We start from the raw sequence: 7,547 nt of genomic DNA, 5'->3' as shown, positions 1-7,547 counted from the left end.
GCCCTTCCTCATGCTGCCTCCAACAACCTTCTTGCCACATATATCACTTGCAATCCCAACAAAATTTTCTTTTGCTAACTTCCACTCCTCCTCTAAATTACCAGTTTCTCTTACTCTCACCTCGTCATATGCCATTTTCAACCTTTCCTGATATTTACTTTTTACCCCAGGTTTTATTAGCTCTTCAACCCTCACTAGCTCCCTTTTACATCCACCTACTCTATTCCCCCACTCTTTTGCTACAACCAATTTTCCTTCCACCAAAAAATGATCAGACATACCGTTAGCCATACCCCTAAACACGTGCACGTCTTTCAATCTTCCAAACATTCTTTTAGTTATCAACACATAATCCATTAATGCCCTTTCTACTACTCTTCCATTTGCCACTCTTACCCATGTATACTTATTTTTATCTTTCTTTTTAAAAAAGCTAGCACTTATTACCATCTCTTGTTCAACACACATATCTACCAGTTTCTCACCACTCTCATTTTCACCTGGTACGCCATACTTCCCAATGACACCTTCTACCTCTCCAGCGCCCACTCTAGCATTTAAGCCACCCATAACAACTACATAATTCCTTCTACCCAGTCCTTCTACACACCTAGTTAATTCATTCCAAAACTCATTCCGCTCATACAATCAAAACCCTTTTAATTCCGTAACAAAATATATGTTGTCAAAGGACATCAGGTGATAAGATGTGTTTTAGAAATAAAACTATGTATATTTGGAACAAGGCATAAAGAAAGTCCTAATAAATCATTAAGAAATGGTATAATCTTGTAATCATTCACCAATAGCGATAATTTAATGATTTACAACAGGTAAAGCAATACACTTCTGGATAACTGATTTAGATACAAGTAACATATCACACAGAAATAAAAGTTTCTGATCAAATGAAGTAAAATGCAAAGAGAGAGAGAGAGAGAGAGAGAGAGAGAGAGAGAGAGAGAGAGAGAGAGAGAGAGAGAGAGAGAGAGAGAGAGAGAGAGAGAGAGAAAAGAGAGGGGTTAAATCAATAAAATTATCTAAAGATGAGCGCGAAACTATATTCTCAATAAGATTGGAATATAAAAGGCCTCTTAACCTTATAAATTACCCTTGAACGTTTTCGCCAGAGGGAATAAAGAAACGAGTAGGAAACCTGTTAGGATCTAACGTATTTTTATCAAAGATTAAAGATGCCCTTGGCTTTCACACTAATGAAACTGAATACGAAATGCCGGAAGAGAAAATATTCCTTTTGTGCCTAGCAGTCTATCTTAAGTTTGATGTTATTTTCCCTCCGAAAGGTTTCTTTTTTTAAATAACAATGTAAACCAGATAACTAATAAAATTACTTTAAAAGAGCGGCAAACAACCTGAAATTTACCATATACTCGATTATACTAAAAGTGTCGTAGATTAGAACAAAATGGCTTTAGTATTCTGAAAACACGGATTTCTTTTTCTGATAAATTATATATATATATATATATATATATATATATATATATATATATATATATATATATATATATATATATCTATATATATATATATATATATACATAATATATATATATATATATATATATATATATATATATATATATATATATATATATATAAATAAATAAAATAACCCACAATGTATGAAAAATAGAAGTTTATTTAGCTTTCGAAGGGACCATCTCCCTTCCTCTTCAGAATACAAATGGTTACAAATTTTTGAAAAAGAGGTACAAAAAGGTTCTGAAGAGATAAAAAACCCGTTACAGTCTTAGCGAATATTAACAGCATTTCATGGTGGTTTGTTTACATCGTTTAACAATTCCTTAACAATAGTTACATTGTTTTTTACAATATTATTTAAAAACTGATCCAATTTAAAATTACTTTGATATATATTAAAATTATTAGAATTCTGAATTAAAACAGCTTCAATCAGTTTCCGTCTATGTGTATCAGGCATTGATATCAATTTGTCCATATTCTTAAAATCTATTGGGTGATTTTCCCGTGTCATATGTTTAAAAACAGCGCTATTTTCATCACCTCTTCTAATGGAATCTCTATGTTCTCTTTTTCTTCTCTCAAAATCTACTGATTCTCCTATGTAAACTTTATCACACGAATCACATGGTAGTTTATATATACATGCTTGTTTGGCAGCCTTTCCTTTCCCTGATTTTGTCAATACCCTTTTAATAGTTAAATTATTTTTATATACCCCAACTACTTTGCAACTTTCTAGGCAGGTGTCAAGTAATTTGTTGTCTTGGCCTGTTTGAGGAATGACAAGAAGACACTCATCATCTTTTAGAAATGGTTCTCTTTCTTTTGTTATGAAGAATGTTTAGTGAAAGCTCATGTTAAAAAAGTGCAACTTTTATTCCTGAAGACTTGTTATGATGAGTGTGTGATCCCAAAGACGATGAAACCCTTTGTTTATAAAGGTACCACCGACAATCCCTTTCCGATTGTTTACGAAGAAATATTAAAAGAGAGAATTGCTGATGTCCAGTTAGAGAAGGAAGAAGCTTTCCAGAAGTTGAGGGGAAGAATTCGTGAATTTTGTGAAGTAACCGAACGTTTTACAACTTTTGGACCCCAGCAATTAAATGGTCTTCTTGATCATGCACATGGAGTTTCAGGACGTGAGTGTTTTAAGATGAAATGATTTTTAAAAACAGCCCTTGGTTTAAATATAGTTTACAGGATAATATTGTTAATCTGTCAGATTTTCAATTGACTACAGAGCAGAAATGTATTCTCGGCTATGGTCTCTCGTTTTCTCTGCTACCATCAACTGACTGCATTCTTGATTTTCTTGTAGATTTTGCTAAGTTTGAAAATAATCTAAAATTGAAGGGCAAGGATATAGATTCATCTACTGTTAAAGGTTTTATTTTAGGCACTATACTAGGTAATCTGCAATTTAAAAAACAGTTACCAAAGAGTCTTTTAGGAGCACTTGACGATCTAAAGAAAAGAAGAGACATTCTTATCACAAAAGCAGATAAAGGTAATAAAATTGTAGTTCTAGACGTTAATACTTATACAGAAAAAATGAATTTTTTATTAAGTGACGAATCTACATACAAGAAACTAACAACGGATCCACTTAAACGATGGCAGGCAACTTACAATAAGATGTTAAAATCTCTCCTCCAGAAAGATTATCCCGAGTTGTGCAAGAAATTTCAGGCTTATTTACCATCTCTTTCCCACATGTATGGATTACCGAAGATTCACAAGGAAGGAGTACCTAAGAGGCCAATTTCTTCAACCCGTAATTGTGTAACCTACAATGTATCTAGGTGGATAGCAAAATTACTTTCCCCATGTCTTGGCACCATATCAAATTCTCATTTAAAAGAAACTTGTAATTTTGTTGATAGAATTAGAAATATTGATCTTCACAACAAAATGTTAGTCAGTTTTGATGTTGAATCCTTATTTAACAAAGTCCCAGTACAACAATGTCTTCAGTACCTGAGTAACAAAATTGATACATTAGATTTAAGTATACCTGTACCTAATGATATTTTTATAAAGTTGATAGAAATGTGTGTTTCTGAGTCTTATTTTACTTGTAACGGTCAGTTTTTCTCTCAAATATATGGTCTTCCCATGGGTTCCCCTCTGTCTCCTGTTTTAGCAAATATTTTTATGGAATTTTTTGAAAAAGAACTTCTACCTGACATTTTAGATTTTGACATTACATGGGTGAGATATGTAGATGATATTTTTGCTGTTGTTCCATGTTCTCTTAATATTGATAACTTTTTAGTGTCTTTAAACAATCTCCACCCTTCAATTAAATTTAAAGTTGAAATAGAAAATAATAATGAATTACCCTTCTTGGACACACTGGTAATCCGTCCGGAAGTTGGCTGTCCTAAATTCAAGGTTTACAGGAAAGAAACGCATTCAGATTCTTATATACATGCATTTTCAAACCATACAAGAACTACAAAATTGGGGGTTATTTCTAACTTATTTTTAAAGGCATATAAAGTTTGTGACCACGAATTTCTTGAATTTGAAATAAGTTATCTTAAAAGGGTTTTCAAAGGTCATGGCTATGATTCTGGTTTTATCGAAAAGGCACACTTAAAAGCAAGGAAGACATATTATGTTGCAAAAGAAAGAGAACCATTTCTAAAAGATGATGAGTGTCTTCTTGTCATTCCTCAAACAGGCCAAGACAACAAATTACTTGACACCTGCCTAAAAAGTTGCAAAGTAGTTGGGGTATATAAAAATAATTTAACTATTAAAAAGGTATTGACAAAATCAGGGAAAGGAAAGGCTGCCAAACAAGCATGTATATATAAACTACCATGTGATTCGTGTGATAAAGTTTACATAGGAGAATCAGTAGATTTTGAGAGAAGAAAAAGAGAACATAGAGATTCCATTAGAAGAGGTGATGAAAATAGCGCTGTTTTTAAACATATGACACGGGAAAATCACCCAATAGATTTTAAGAATATGGACAAATTGATATCAATGCCTGATACACATAGACGGAAACTGATTGAAGCTGTTTTAATTCAGAATTCTAATAATTTTAATATATATCAAAGTAATTTTAAATTGGATCAGTTTTTAAATAATATTGTAAAAAACAATGTAACTATTGTTAAGGAATTGTTAAACGATGTAAACAAACCACCATGAAATGCTGTTAATATTCGCTAAGACTGTAACGGGCTTTTTATCTCTTCAGAACCTTTTTGTACCTCTTTTTCAAAAATTTGTAACCATTTGTATTCTGAAGAGGAAGGGAGATGGTCCCTTCGAAAGCTAAATAAACTAATATTTTTCATACATTGTGGGTTATTTTATTTATCATAAATACACGGAAAATTGTGTATTTTAATATATATATATATATATATATATATATATATATATATATATATATACATATATATATATATATGTGTGTGTGTATGTATGTATGTATACATATATATATATATATATATATATATATATATATATATATATATATATATATACAGTATATATATATATATATATATATATATATATATATATATATATATATATATATATATATATATATATATATATATATGTATGTATGTATACATATATGTATGTATGTATGTATATATATACGTATATATATATATATATATATATATATATATATATATATATATACATTAATAATAATATTATTATTACTTGCTAAGATACAACCCTAATTGGAAAAGGAAGATGCTATAGACACCGGGGCTCCAACAGGAAAATAGCCCAGTGAAGAAAGGAAGCAAGGCAAAATGAAATATTTTAAGAACAGCAACAACACCAAAACAAATATCTCCGATATAAACTATACAAATCTTAACAAAACAAGAGGAAGAGAATTAAGATAGAACAGCATGCCACTTCTTTCGCTTGAAGAAGATTCTTCAAATGATGCTACATCAAAACATAAAAACCTCTCCATGTTTTCCTTTTAATTGTTTTTTTCAACTCTTTTGGGCCAAGGATTAGGCTACGTCGACGAGATTTCAAATTTGATTTCTCACTTTTCCTGTCATTATTATCATCATTTTTTCCAACAGAGGTTGCAGCAGATTAAGTGAGGATACAAAAGCAAAAGCACCACCTGTAGGGCCTCCTCAACCATCATGGCACCGATGATCCTTCTGTATCAAACATAAAATTTTTACTTAACCAACATCTGTAGACCTTACTAAAGACCTTGGCTTTATCAATGAGTTAAGAAAAAAAATTAAACTGAAAAAAAGAAAGTCACTATGAAGAGATAGCGTTTCCTTCGTGGTGTCAAAGTCCCAGACGGATGAGATGCCATTTTTCTTTTAGTCATATCTCCTAAAGGCAGATTATCTTAATTTACATTTGCTGCATAGTAAGTTTTCATTTAGGTGAAGGAATACTAATTTTTAAAAGAAATACCATTAGAATATCCGAGGAAAGAGAGAAAACGGAGTCATGGCTTCTACAATACATCAATATATTTCAAACATTGCATTGTAGGCCTATCTGACATTATAGCTTCTGCATTTACATGTTTTAAGCGTTGCATAGTAGGCCTATATGACATCACAGCTTCTGCAGCTATAGACCGTTGCATTGAAGGCCTACCTGACATTACCGGCACATCGTTGCTTTTGTGCAGTATTCTAAAATCAAGCAATTATATTCCTCTTGTGTTTCTTCAGTAGCAGCAAATATGATCTATTTCAGTGTACAAACGATTACACAATTTCCCAGAAATTTAGACAACTTCAGATTCCAAAGGAAAAAAAATAATTAAGAGAAACTATTATGATGAGTTACTTTTCATGAATTAAACTGACCAGTTTTAGTATTTAAAATATTCTAAAGAGTTTGAATTAAAATTCATTATATATATGGTCATCATCTTTTCCTAGGCCTATTGACCCTAACGGCCCCGGTTACATTTCGCCAGCCGTCTCTATCTTGAGCTTTTAAATCAATACTTCTCCATTCATCATCTACTTCATACATCACAAGCTCTAAAATTGAAATTTCCAAAGAATTTTATCAAACATGGTCTACTGGTATTGTTTGAACCTTAGACAGTCATAATTACGAACAAACAATAGTTATAGTAAAATCTTGGAAACTATTTGTGACTGTTGATGGAAATTCTAGGCTGGATATTCAGGTTAAGGAATGGAAATGTTCATAGGCCTAATAAATACGGAGTATTGAATTTGAGGGTGAAAAGTCTTTTATCTTTAAAGCACATCTCAGTGACACAGTGTTCAGACTAAACTTCAGACCTCTGAAAGGTCGACTCGATATTGTTCTTGTAAATAATACGTTTTAATCGTTTAAGACTTCTTGCAACACACCAGAGAACCCACTGCTTCCTAATAAGCTATTGCTGAGCCATAATTGAAAACAAGGTTCCTAACAGCTATACTCTCATTGCAAAGCATCGACTCTAGAAGAGTTTAGCTATTAAAGTAACTGTCTGCTTCTTTCGACCTCATTATCCCCATTGTATAACAGGGTCGGCCTCTCGAGTCTACTCTTCGAATCTATTTATTTGATTTTCATCTTTTGTACAGTACATTAAAACAAAATTTTAATCAATGATTTTATAAGTTAACTATTTTTTTTGAAATATTTAAATAGGAATAGTGTTATTCAGTTTTGTCCTTTAAAAGTTAATAAAGAGATTCATATTGTGTTGACTCGAAAATTAAGTAAAGGAAAAATGTGCTTTATCCAGCGATGGATCTGACAGTACCCAATAACTTTCGCAATAGTATCAATGGGTGCCAACCATTGGCCATCAAAATACTGATCTATTTGCTAAAAGAATATTCAAAATTCATAAATAGCTATAATGATGATTATTATGAAAGGAAACTAAATTCTTAATAATTATCAAACTTTATAAAAAAATTATGAATTTAACAACAAATCTATAAACTTTACATAAAATGTTTGAGCCTTCTTAAATAGAGAATATTTTCCGACAAGTAATGGCAGTGATGTCTGTATCGTCCTGG

The sequence above is a fragment of the Palaemon carinicauda genome, chromosome 3, assembly GCF_036898095.1.
Source record: "Palaemon carinicauda isolate YSFRI2023 chromosome 3, ASM3689809v2, whole genome shotgun sequence".
Classification (NCBI taxonomy): Eukaryota; Metazoa; Arthropoda; class Malacostraca; order Decapoda; family Palaemonidae; genus Palaemon; species Palaemon carinicauda.
The sequence above is the reverse complement of the archived record's forward strand: the minus strand, read 5'-3'. Positions refer to the sequence as shown.